The sequence below is a fragment of the Heterodontus francisci genome, chromosome 13 (assembly GCF_036365525.1).
Source record: "Heterodontus francisci isolate sHetFra1 chromosome 13, sHetFra1.hap1, whole genome shotgun sequence".
NCBI classification, from domain to species: Eukaryota; Metazoa; Chordata; class Chondrichthyes; order Heterodontiformes; family Heterodontidae; genus Heterodontus; species Heterodontus francisci.
Window position 1 is genome coordinate 77,949,948 of NC_090383.1, and position 13,664 is coordinate 77,963,611.

The 13,664-nt window shown below is 43.9% G+C and overlaps 1 protein-coding gene across 3 annotated transcripts in view; it reads right to left on the reverse strand.

Moving 5' to 3' along the window:
- LOC137376446 (tyrosine-protein phosphatase non-receptor type 14-like) overlaps positions 1–13,664 on the reverse strand; it is a 268,323-nt gene that overhangs the window by 229,356 nt on the left and 25,303 nt on the right. Inside the window, exon 2 of one of the 3 annotated variants that reach the window (XM_068045034.1) lies at positions 1,524–1,733. The exons of the other annotated variants lie outside the window; for them this stretch is intronic. The gene's annotated coding sequence lies outside the window, so the exon portion shown is untranslated. The remainder of the gene's footprint in view (positions 1–1,523; positions 1,734–13,664) is intronic. 3 annotated transcript variants of the gene reach the window in all.

Sequence of the window (13,664 nt, forward strand, 5' to 3'; positions counted from 1 at the left end):
CCAGAGTTTAATTATCTGCTGGCATTTTCCAAGTAAGCTCACACACAAAGAATTAACATTTGACCAACATACAGGAAGGTATGGAGTTATACCCTATTAACAATCACTGCCCCTAGGAATAAGGGGATAAAGTCATTTTTGACACCCAACTTTTTGGACCAGTGTTGTACTGCCAAATGCTGATAGCCTGTACAAGAGTGTACTGTTATTGCATGGCACCTACACAACACAGTACTTTACCAAGACCCCATATCTATCCTAGAAAGCATTAAAAAAAGGCTTGTGTAACCTGCATGACCTCAGCAGGTTTGGAAATGGAGATCCTTCAAGCATAAAAGAAATGTGAGTTCCACAGCTCCATTGCATTAACACTGGACCATTATTTCTTTTTGTGGATGCTCAAATAGTCACCTGGCTTCCAAATAGCAAAAATACACACTGCTTATTGTCACACTGGACCAAAGTTTCTTGGGTTTAAATTTTCTTGGAATCAAAACAGGCAATGCATATCTATCCTCTTCTCCAAAGGTTTCTACACAGACATGTCATTATATATTTTAATGGTAGGATACATACGCCAACAAGCAAAATAAGATCACTTAAATGAAGCTAATTAAACCATCCATGCGTAGTAGCTAAAAGTAACCTTCAAGTAAAGCATAAAAATGGCCACATTCACACAAGTTGAATCTGAACAGCAATCAAGAACGTCACTGCATAGGATTCATGAACATATGTACTTTATACACACAGCATTATAGTGCAGACCATGATTGGCATAGAGATATTTTTTCTACAAAGGTTACTGTTAGTATGGTCACCATATGATCCAGTTTAAGCTACAGGATAAGGGTCAACAGTCTAGGTACTACAATTATTTGTCACAACCTGCTGGGCAAGAGAAATTTCCCAGCCTAGGGTTTAGGAAACCCTGCATTATAACTACTTTAACTATGTCTTTAATTGGTAATGTCTAGCCAGGTACATAAACCAGACATGGGTTTCATTTTGATTTGCTTCACTTGGTAAATCATGCCTAACCACACAATAAAGCTATTCAGTCCCCAAAAGTGTTATACACTTCTTAAAATACACAGGTAAGACAGCGCCTATGATCCCTGTAGATTCGTATTGTGCATAATAAGCACATTAATAATACTAATGTGCTAAGTAGTGCAACTCATTCTTCCATCTCTGTCAACAGGGAAAACCTGTAAGTAAAGCTGCACTTGCTACTTCATTTCTTCATATGCACAAACATAATTATACTTTGTGACAGCAAATCTAAATTCTGATCCTGCAGTTCAAATACAGAAGCAGCATAGCTTTCCCTCAGCTGTTAACAGAAGTGTCATCGCCTTTAACAGTCCAGTTTGCACCAACAGTATGTCTGATTTAAGTTAAGCCCAAGTCATGCTTAAAAATTTAGAAAGCAGTTGTTCCCAAGCCATATCCAAATCCAGTTCTTTCCAGAGGCAAAATGACTGGGATATAATTTTATCAACTCTGTAAATATTACTTGCCTGAAATCAAAGGATTGATCAGGAGATGTCACAAACAGTCTCCTTTTTCACTTTTAAAAATCACAAACTCATCCTTATGGACATGGTAGTGAAGCACATTAGCGTACTGTTTGTTCTTTGTCTGCTGGAGATCGAGTTTTGAATTTGGTCCAGAGTGCTGCAACTAAAGGTTCTTCTTCTCTGTGTGCTATAAAAGCAAATGTTTGAGCCCTGATGGATACAGAAATACAACAAAAATTGGCAATTATACTCAGATAGGCCTTAAAATGGTTAGCGTTGGAAAGTGAAACAAAAAACAGTTATACAGTAGCCGTCTGCTTTTAAAAGGCGAGCTCAAGAGACAATGCTGGGGTATAGATGGCTTTGCTCTGTATGTGGCAATTGCTGTACCTGCCTAGAGGTGCTCGATGTTAAAACTGGGTTTCAAAAGTGGATAAAATACTTTGCAGTTAAATAGCTCATCTACAGAATGTCCCAAAATGCTTCACAACCAATGAATGCCGTTAAAATATAGTCACTGCCATAGTGCAGGCAAATGTGGCAGCTAATTTGCACACAAGAATCTCCTACAGCTATGAGAACAAAGACCAGATAATCTGATTTAGAGGCATTGGGTTGAGACACAAATATTGGAAAGGACACTGGAAGAAGTCTCTTGATCTTCTTCAACTCATGCCATGGGATCCATTGCATCCACCGAAGAGGGCACAAGGGCCTTGGTTTAACCTTTTATCTGAAAAACAACACCTCCAATAGTGCGGCACTCCCTGATTAGACTGGCATTTCAGTGCACCAGATTATGTACTCAAGTCTCTGGAATGGGGCTTGAATGTACAATCTTCTTACTTGAGGTGAAGGTAGTACCAAGGCCAACAACACATCATATCATCGCACTCTTACTTCAATAGAGTGAGTTTTCACCAAAAATCAACCTACAAGAAAAAAATACATTGAAAAGAAAACTAAAGCATAATGGCTTGCACTGGTGGCCAAGGGACCTCCATTTGCAGAAAAACGGCTCAGCAGTTCAAAGTGAGAACACTAAATCCCACACAAGCTTCACAAATTCAATTCCTCCTTTCTCAGGAATGGGCTACAGCCTCCATTTTACATTTTCTGATTTTGTCTTTGCTGCTAGCCCTACTTAGTAGAGATCCCAGATGCCACATGATGATGGTGGAAAGGCAGTCACTCAGAATTTCATTTTGTGTCTATCCAGATTTTGACTCGGGGATACCAGAGTGCCTGCTTCCCTTGCAGAAGAAGTTATCACAGTAAAGGGCAGGCACTACATTAAACCACAGAACCACACCCCGGCCCCCTTTAGCTTTGGTGTATGGTCTGAATGGAGACAAATACCGATGTTTTCTAGAATATCTTAATCATAAGCTCTAATTTCTTCAGAATCCAACCATATAAGACACTTTTTGCTAAACAAAAAAGAGGTTGAAAGGATCAACATACACCACCGAGAAAGAGTTAATATCAAGTACTGAGGAGCAGCCAGCTCAACTTTGGACCCTGTGAAATTTATTACAGAAATTACAATTCCTTTATCAAAGCCATGAGGCTCCGTACATCCTACAGCCAGTTCAACAACAACAACTTGTGTTTGTATAGTGCCTTTGAAAAGTTTGATTATGACTTTCTCTGACTTGTATTCTACTGTTTTTGCTATGCAGTTCAACATTCTAATGGCTTTGTTGATTTTCTGTCCTACTTTGTTTGGACATGTTAAGTTAACTGCTAAAGCTGTTTTAACTTTAACTATTTAAAAATCATTCACGAAGTAGAGATGGCTCTCATTTTAACATCTTCTTTGCAACACTTTATACCAATTTCATCTGCTATTGCCCAGATCATTCTATCATTTCTGAGCAGCCTCCTCCAATTCCACTGCCCCTTTTGGTTTGGTGTCATCTGCAAATTTGACCAATTTTCACCGAGAGTGTGTAAGTCATTAATGTAAATTAGAAACAGAAGTCTCAACACCAACCCCTAGGTTATCTCCAATCAGCATTTCTCCCCATGCAAACATAACTCACATAACAATCACCTATTATTTTCTACCCTTCAGCCAATTTCTTGTGCATGAGACTTTCCTTGAATTCCACAGTTTTGAGCTACCCTAATTGCACTTAGGGCTGAACTTGAAGTACCTTCAGGAAATCTAGGTACAACACATCATTGAGTCATACCGCAGTGCACTTGGAATGTCAGTTTTTCAAAGAATTCAAGGAGCTTTGTCGAGCAGGATCTTCCCATTCCGAATCCATCCTGACTGCTGTCATTGCACAGCCAATCGTCAAGTTTAGTCCTGATAATCAATTCCATTATTTTAAGTGGGATTGAAGCAAGACCAATGGGTCTATTGTTGCTAATGTCTAAGTTGTAATGCTTTTTGCATATGGACAACACATTAGCCTTTCCACTAAACTTTTCCACTCCCTTCCCAATGTCTGGGGATTTCCTCATAATAATTGGCAATACCTCAAAAATCTGCTTCCTAATCTCCTTTAGCAGGGATGGATAAATACTTGCCAATTTGTTGTGAGTGTTTTTACTGAGTATAAAACTTCCATCTCATTTATGCTACGTCTTAGGTTACCTATGTTTAGGGAAGGCATGTTGGTCACAAGTAATTACTTAGAGGAGGTAATCTTTCAGAATATTTGATACCTTGTGCTCATTCTCAGTTTGAGCCCATTTGTATCTTTGATGTTTGTCATTACTTCTGACTATCCACATTTTGTAGAAGTACGAAAAGAATTCTTAGTTGAGTTTATATCTGCAGCTATTTTTTTTTTTAAATGGTCTCACTTTGTCCCTTTGATCTCCTCCTTTTAATAGGTTTTTAAATATTCCTATTCTTACCCCAGTAAGCCCTATTCCCTTTCTTCCTCCAGAATTTGGAAAAGCTATGTTGCCCTGATCCTTCCTACCTCCCAGGAAATTTACTGGGCAAGTCTGAAAAGATGGTTGAGTTGAAGGTCTCATGTATCTTGCTCTGGCTTTTTTTCTGCTCCCCTATCAACTTGGGCTTGCCAACTGAATGCACAGCGCAACAAAGTGTCGAAGGCTGTGTGTTACCAGCACAGCTCCACCATCATACCACTTAGAGTCTGACACCCGAGTAGCACGAAGTACGCAAAGCTACTGCTGCTGCACATTAAAATTTTACTGCCAGATTATATTGCTCTCTTTCCACTATATATGTTAAATTGCATAGATATAAACAAAATTTACAGAAAGATATTTAAACAGCAAAACACATCAACCTCTGACAGGATTATAGAGACAGGAAATTTTAGTGCATTTTATTTTAAGGATCTTTGGCCAGAATTTTACGGTGGGTGGAGGGGAGCCATCCACCAACCGAAAAGTAAGTGGCAATCCCGCCTCCGCCGGGCCTGGGGTTCTAGACCGGATTTTACAATCCCCAGGCCCTTAATTGGTCTTAGGTGCGTCTTCCACTTCATTGAGGCAGGAAGTCCCAACTAATGGAACTTAGTCCCAACTAATGGAACAATCAGCGGGCCGGCAGGTCTCAGTCCCAGCAGAGCCACCGGGAGCGGTGGCCACTGCTGGGACTGCAACCCCAGCTGAAGAATGGAGATGTCGATGAGCACCGGAAAATAGGTAAGTTTTTGGGGCCTTGCCGGGAGCGATTGTGCAGGCCCTCCATCGGGCACAGGGTGTCCCATCAGGAGGCACTCCCCCCGCCCCCCCCCCCCACAAAGGCCATCAGAAGACCGCCTACTTTTATCAGGCGGTTTTTCTGAAGCCTCGGCTGCCCGCCTGCCAACCATAAAATCCCTGTGGCGGCAGGGGGAGGCCCTTAAGTAGTTGTTAATTGGCCACCTAAGGGCCTTGATTGGCTTGGGCAAGCAGACAGTTTCTCGCCACCGCCCTGCTTAAATTGGGGGAGGTGGGAGGAGGTCAGGAAGGACCACCCCGAGCCTCCCACACCATTTTACGCCCCCCCCCCGCCCGCCCCCACCTCCACCACTAGCCCGCTCTTTGGGCCCATGTCTTTTCTAAATTTCTATCATTTATAATACTACTACTACTCAGTTTTAGCCTGTTTGGACTGTTTTGATTGGTCAGTTTTAGGAGCGCGGCTGTTGGGGGTTGATTTGGTGGGCAGAGCCTGGCACCCATGGAGGGCTGTGGGGCGTGTGGAGCACTGGAGTGCATGATTCACATGTGGCAGCCAATGGTTGGTGTGTCGCTGTCCACATGCAAAGATGGAGTTTGTGTGTGTGTCAAGCGGTGCAGATTCTCCCTGACAGTTATGAAGGTCAGTTGCTTTTTTTAAAAAATAAAAAGCTGGCTGGGGAAATAAGTGTGGGGGAAAAAAATCAGCGAGAAGCACCAGGATTCATCCTTTCCTCCCACCTCTCTCCGGTGGTATTAACGTACAGTAGTTGGGAGACGAGTATGTGTGAGCATTACCTAGAAACACCTCAGCAATGACAGCTGGCTCAGTCAGTACCCCTGCAACAGCCGGTCAGGAGCCAGGATTGCAGCAGGACTGATGAGGGAAGGTATCCCCTCCATGTTTAGAAGAGATTCAGTTCCACTTTGAGTCAGTGCTGCCTTCTGTTTAGTTCGGGTACAAATGATCCTATTGAATTTTAATTAGATGATTTTCATAGTGTCAACCGAGAGGGTTGGCTGGGTTGGAGGGGTGGTAGTGGGGGCAGGGTCAAAATGGAAATGTGGTGTGATGGGGCTGGCATGGGAAGCATGGAATGGCATGGGATGGGATGGTTTGGGAGGGGTGGATGAGATTATGGAATTGGTTAAGTGTGGCAAAATGGCTATTCTTTGTGCTAAAAATGAAGATTCACTAGATTTGGATGGAAAGCTGGCAGGTGAATTAAAAGAGTACATCAATGTTGATTCTATAGATGAAGATACTAACAGTCTATACCCTCTAGAATTTCGACATAGTCTAAACCCAATGGGTATGCCACCGCACAAACTTAGACTCAAGGAAGGAGCAGTTATAACGTTGCTACGAAACTTGAATCCTAAATAAAGACTTTATCATGGAACAAGACTGGTTGTTAGGAAGCGGTTTTCTTCAATGATAGAATTTGAAATTATAACATGCAGATTTCAAGGAAATAAGAGTGTTGATTCGTCGAATAATATTGAGCCAATCAGATGTAAACCTGCCTTTTCAATTCAAGAGAAGACAGTTCCCTGTTAGACTTTCATATTCTATGACCATAAACAATTCACAAGGCTCATTGATGCCCACTTGGGTTCCACTAGGGCCACTCAGCTCCTGACCTCATTACAGCCTTGGTCCAAATGTAGACAAAGCAGCTGAACTCAAGAGATGAGGTGAGAGTGACTGCCTTTGACATCAAGGCAACATTTGACAGAGTGTAAAATCAAGGAGCCCTAGCAAAACTGGAGTCAATGGGAATCAGGGGGAAACCCTCCTCTTGTTTGATTCATACCTAATACAAAGGAAGATGGTTGTGGCTGTTGGAAGCCAATCATCTGAAACCCAGGACATCACTGCAGGGGTTCCTCAGGGTAGTGTCCTATGCCCAATTACCTTCAGCTGCTTCATCAATGACCTTCTCCCCGTCATAAGATCAGAAGTTGTGATGTTCACTGATGATTGCACAATGTTCCGCACCATTGCAACTCCTCAGATACTGAGCCAGTCCGTGTCCAGATGCAGCAACACCTGGACAACATCCAGGCTTGGGCTGATAAATGGCAAGTAACATTTGCGCCACATAAGTGCCAGGCAAAGACCATCTCCAACAAGAGCGAATCCAACCATGCTCCCTTGACATTCAGTGGCACTGCCATCACCGAATCCCCCACTACCAACATTCTGGGGGTTACCATTAACCAGAAACTGAACCGGAGCAACCATACAAGTACTGTACCTACAAGGGCAGGTCAGAAACTGGGAATTCTGTGGCGAGTAACTCACGTCCTGACTCCCCAAAGCCTGTCCACCATCTACAAGGCACGTCAAGAGTGTGATGGAATACTTTCCACTTGCCTAGATGAGTGCAGCTCCAACACATTCAAGAAGCTCAACACCATCCAGGACAAAGCAGCCCGTTTGATTGACACCCCATCCACCACCTTCAACATTCACTACCTTCACCACCAACACACAGTTGCAGCAGTGTGTACCATCTACAAGCTGCACTGCAGCAATTCACCGAGGCTCCTTCGACAACACCTTCCAAACCCGTAACCTCTACTACCTAGACGAACAAGGCTAGCAGATGCATGGGAACACCACCACCTGCAAGTTCCCCTTCAAGGCACACACCATCCTGACTTGGAACGACATCATCGCTCCTTCACCATCACTGGGTCAAAATTCTGGAACTCCCATCTTAACAGCTGCACGCCACGATCAGGGAACTGATGATATTACTGACCTACAAAAACATAAGTCTAAGAATGGATTATGGAAGTAAATACGAAGAGTCTGTTCCCACATTATAGAGCAATAGGGTGTCTGCATTCCACAGTGAAGTTCAGCACCACCAGCATCTGACTTTAAAAATAAAAGGGAAGGACGTTATAGTACAGCAAGACTGCTTTTCCTAGCTAGACGGGAAACAACTGGCAAAAAATTGCGGAGAGAAGTTGCAAAACCTGATCGCAGCTGGTAAGATATTTTACAGAGTTAAAGGGAACCTTCATTAGTGTTACAAAATTTTATTTTTGATATCGAGTGGGGGTGACAGGGATAGAGGAAAATGGGCATTATTTTTCTGACCACTATAGTATGCAAATATGTTGCTGCTTACATCTTGTGTGCCTGCAAATAAAGAAAGGTTTTTCACACACTTTCCTGGTTTAAATAAGAATGCTATTACTGTACAACATATGCAATCTGAATTTAAAAGCTTAGCAAGGAATTAGCACTGAAAAATCTGAGCAGTATGCTATAAAGAAACACTTATTTGGGATCCCATCAGGAATTCATTTACCAAGCAAAAAATGATTCCATTACATTTCTGTGTAATTACTCTTGATAAAAATGGGTCATGACTATTTCGCATGGTAAAGCAATCTTGCCAGGCAATACTTACTGTTCCTTTGAACTACTTAATGTGACAAATGAAAAACAACAAAGAACGAGTATGTCAGGTCGTGAACTACTGATGTAATTTAAAAGTACCTCCCAGCTATGCTTTTAGAACACAAAATACTGTAATTTGAAGATACCAGTGAAACAGATATTGATATGGTTAAAAAAGCTGCAGTGTAACAAAGTGTTAGAGTTCAGCATACTGAATAATGAAAGAGAAACTGATGGGAAGAAAGAAAAAGCAACAAAAAAAGTGAGGGTTAAAAAGGAAAGAATGAAAAACCACGAGAGAAGCAGTTAGCTAAATATGAGTTTTAGGGAAGTATGAGGCATGTGTTAGAAGACCTGCATCTTAGCTATACTATTAGTTCCTGTGTTCACCTACCTAGGCTCAACTATCACCAGTAACCTGTCTCTAGATGCAGAAATCAACAAGCGCATGGGTAAGGCTTCCACTGCTATGTCCAGACTGGCCAAGAGAGTGTGGGAAAATGGCGCACTGACACGGAACACAAAAGTCCGAGTGTATCAGGCCTGTGTCCTCAGTACCTTGCTCTATGGCAGCGAGGCCTGGACAACGTATGTCAGCCAAGAGCGACGTCTCAATTCATTCCATCTTCGCTGCCTCCGGAGAATACTTGGCATCAGGTGGCAGGACCGTATCTCCAACACAGAAGTCCTCGAGGCGGCCAACATCCCCAGCTTATACACACTACTGAGTCAGCGGCGCTTGAGATGGCTTGGCCATGTGAGCCGCATAGAAGATGGCAGGATCCCCAAAGACACATTGTACAGCGAGCTCGCCACTGGTATCAGACCCACCGGCCGTCCATGTCTCCGCTTTAAAGACGTCTGCAAACGCGACATGAAATCCTGTGACATTGATCACAAGTCGTGGGAGTCAGTTGGCAGCGTCCGCCAGAGCGGGCGGGCAGCCATAAAGGCAGGGCTAAAGTGTGGCGAGTCGAAGAGACTTAGTAGTTGGCAGGAAAAAAGACAGAGGCGCAAGGGGAGAGCCAACTGTGTAACGGCCCCGACAAACAAATTTCTCTGCATCTGTGGAAGAGCCTGTCACTCTAGAATTGGCCTTTATAGCCACTCCAGGCGCTGCTTCACAAACCACTGACCACCTCCAGGCGCTTACCCATTGTCTCTCGAGATAAGGAGGCCAAAGAAGGTAGTTCCTGTGTGTGTGCGCATGAGAGAGAGCGCGAGCGAGACACACAAACAAAGAAAATCTGCATTGTCCCTTTTAAAATTTATTACTCCATATTACACATACATTAACCAAAAAAGTCTTCATACAGATTTTTGGACTGTAACCTCTTCCTCCTCAATCAAAAAAAGTAAGACAGAGGCACGAATATTACCCTTGGCGGAAGGGAGTTGTCCACCGACTTGTGGTCCCCAAGCCTTTTAAGTGGTCTGAGGCAGGACTTCCACCACATTGAGGCAGGGAGTCCCGCCTAATGGAGCTGCCAGCCAATCAGAGGGCCGGCAGCTCTCTGTCCCAGCAGCACCACTGGGAGCAGTGGCCACTGCAGGGAATGCAACTCAGTCATCACAAAGATGTTGGGGAGCCCCAGAACCACGGTAAGCTTTTGGTGCCTTGCTGGGGGCGATCAGTCGGGCCCCGGCGTGGCAACAGTGTTGATTTGGAGGGGGGGGGGGGTGGATGGAGGGAACGGGGGACAGGGGGCCGTATTGGGTGCTGGTGGTGATTGGGACAGCGGGGGTGGCCCTTCATCGGGCACAGGGTGTCTGATCATGAGGACCCCCCCTCCACAGGCCATCAGAGAGCCTCCTGCTTGGGCCTGGGCCGCCCGACTAGCCATGGGTAAAATCCCTGTGGTGGCAGGCAGAGGCCCTTAAGTGACAGTTAAGTGGCCACTTAAGGGCCTTGAATGGCCTGGGGCAGGCGGGCCGTTTTTCTTCGCCGCCGCCCTGCGTAAAGTGGCAGTGGAGGTGGGAGTGGGTCGAGAAGGGCCCCCGACGTCTCCCGCTCCATTTTACTCTCTCCCCCCCGCCACCTTCCTGCTTTTTGGGAGATGCATAAAATTCCGGCCATAATGTAATTTTGTTAATTCAAATCTTTTAAACTGTACAATAATAGTGTTTGGTCATTAATCCTGCTTCCTTCACCTATCCCAATGTCTCCTTCTTTGACTTAGTGTCGATTTTTTCTGATTATGTTCCCGTGAAGCGGCATGGGATACTTTACTATATTAAAAGACACTATATTAATCCAAGCTGTTGTTGTTCCGCATCACTACTAGGCTCTGTAAATAATACAGTGCATGCCTCACTCAGTAGTCGTTTGAAATAGTCCGATGCAATAGTGGAGTCATCTGTGGTTGCTAATAGGGTTCATTCTTAAGATGTGAAAAACAGCATTTTCTCAAACAACCTGCCAGGTGTCAGGAAACTGAAATGCTACAGATAGCAACTCACTTAAGTGTGTAATGCTAAAATGCATCTCCATATATGTGATCCACAGGACATGAGTACAAGTACATGGATATGGTGCTGATTATCAGCTAAATATAGATTATTACAAAATGCAGTCCATCCCTCATTTTTGGTGTTGGTAAAGTAAGGCATACTTCTTCGACGGAGGAACCACCATTAAATGGTTACTGCTTCAGGCCAATGGTATACACATGCAGCTGCATAAACTTGCCTCAGGCCAAAACACTTTATTTGGCAATTCACAGAAAAAAACAAAGGCACCATGACCATAGCTCTTTCTTCTCCCTGCCATGCACCACCGCCCGCCCTCCGCCAACTGCTACCACCAACCCCCCCACCCCCTTTTATTCATTGTACCATATTCTAGCCTTACTGCTATGTGACTGTATGCCCAGCATTCTCTGGGCCTGTATAGATCATTCAAAATTCCGATCCCATTTATTTATCCCAACAAGGTTTCATTACAGACACATAAAAAGCACTGGTCAATAAATTTGTTGCTGACATTAGGAAATGCACATCACATTCCAGTGAAGTTGGCTACAGAAGCTTGGAAACAAGCTATAATATTACCAGGTCATTCCTTGCACTTCTATACAAATCCTCAAATGTTAATGCACCTTATAATTCCAGCTAAACTCTCAAATTTGCTGACTGTTGTTTTACAGAGCTCCCAACTTCATGAACGAGGAAGCAGTGAGAATAGGGTTGGATTTTGTAGTCCAGCCACCGGAAGCGGTAGTTTCCGCCCCGCGCGGGATCCGTGCTGCTGTGATTCTGCGGTGGGCGGCCAGTTTACATATTCACAGTGGCCGCCACCACCCCCAATCACACAGCGGGGGCGGCATCAGTGATGCCGCTCACTGTGTCACCGATGCAGAAGCAAATGCTTGCGCCATTTTTAAAAAGGCTGACTGCCCTGCAGACAGTTCAACAAAGTGCTGAGTTCACCCCTTCGCCACCTCGGTGGCGCCAGCTTTCCCTAGATGGGAAAGTGAAGGCGGGAGTGCCATTCACCGTACTGAGGATCAGGAACTGAAGTAAGATCGCTGTGATTTAGATTTTAATTCATGCAAGTGTGTAATTTAAATATGCTAAGTCAATTTTTGTCGCAGAGCGGTGGAGGGGCTGCCACGGAGCTTCCCCACCACCGAAAAGATCGGGTCCGACAATTCCGGCATCGGGTTCTGTGTCGGCTGCTGCCACTCCAATTTTCCGGCCACCAACCGCACCACCCCCCCACTCCCCTAACCATGGAACCCAATGTCAGTCTGGGAACAAAATCCAGCCCTATTTCTAACTTATAAAATGGCCATCTGTCCTCCAGCTCGGTAACTTTCTATTTCCTGGCTGGCCGACATTTTTTCTACCAGTGACAGTAAAGGGCAAAAAATAATCAGCACTTCTTCTGGGCACACTCGTTGGAAATTTAAACTTATGGCATTGATAAAGTAAATAGAGAGGTTGGATGCAGGAATAATGGCTATGTTTTATTTCTACAACCAAGTTAATGGAGTTGCCTTACTGTACAAAACAGGGCGGTTTCCTGGAACAGTCTGCCACAAATTCCAACGTCAGGCTCTGTGTCTAGCATAAAGATACAAGTCTGCTTAGCATTCACCAGAATTCCACAGCTTCAGGAGGCTTTCTTTGTGCTGAGTAAGGTTTGATTAAACAGCTTATTTGTAGCTTACATTTTCAAAGTTTAGAAAGTAAATCCAAAACAAAATAAAAGATGTATGCTTTGAATAAGAGATATTAAACATTGCAGAAGCACTCCTTGGTGTTTTAATGTATGTATGATCGCAAGGTTCACATGCACTTTGACATGGTGGTGGTGAAGAGTAATGGTGCCTTACATCATTTAAGAATTCTACATGAAATATTACTGCACAGGAAACATAACATTGAATACAAAGCAAAACAAAAGCAAGCATTCAGAAAGTGACTTTCCTAAAATCTTCTGAGATCAGCAAGGGTAACATAAGGCCTTACATTTGTTCAGATTTTAACACACAAATGGTCCTGTCACTTTGAAGAACAAAAAGAAAGCCTATGTTGTTCTTAAGCTACCCTTAGTGCAGCAAAGGCCTTTGACAAGGAATGACGTGGGAAGTGGGGCAAAGGGCTGCAAAATTTAAAATGTTACAATTCAGGGGGCGAAGCCAGAGAGTTTGATCTTTTGTCTCTACTGAATTAGTGGAAGCTAATACAGTTGGTCTCATTATCCCTGGAGATGGAAGCAGGAAGGAGGGAAATAGAGTTCCCGTTTCTGGTCATGGTCAAGCAACCCCAGGTAAAAATGTGCACATTGATACTAAGTCAAGAGTGACCAACTTGGCTGTGATAATCTCCTGTTTGTACAGTGAGTCCACTGTTACTGTCCAGGCCGACACATTACAAGTACTTGGGTCACAGGCGTGCCCCTGATGGAACTGTATCCCAGGATGAGTTAATGCTTTCAGGAAAGGGGAATGTGCAAGAACCTTCTTCACCTTCATTAAGACACGCAAATGGAAAAGTTCTTCAAATCTTTTTCAAAGACACCAAATCCCATTATAGAAACTATACGAAAGCCCCTATGG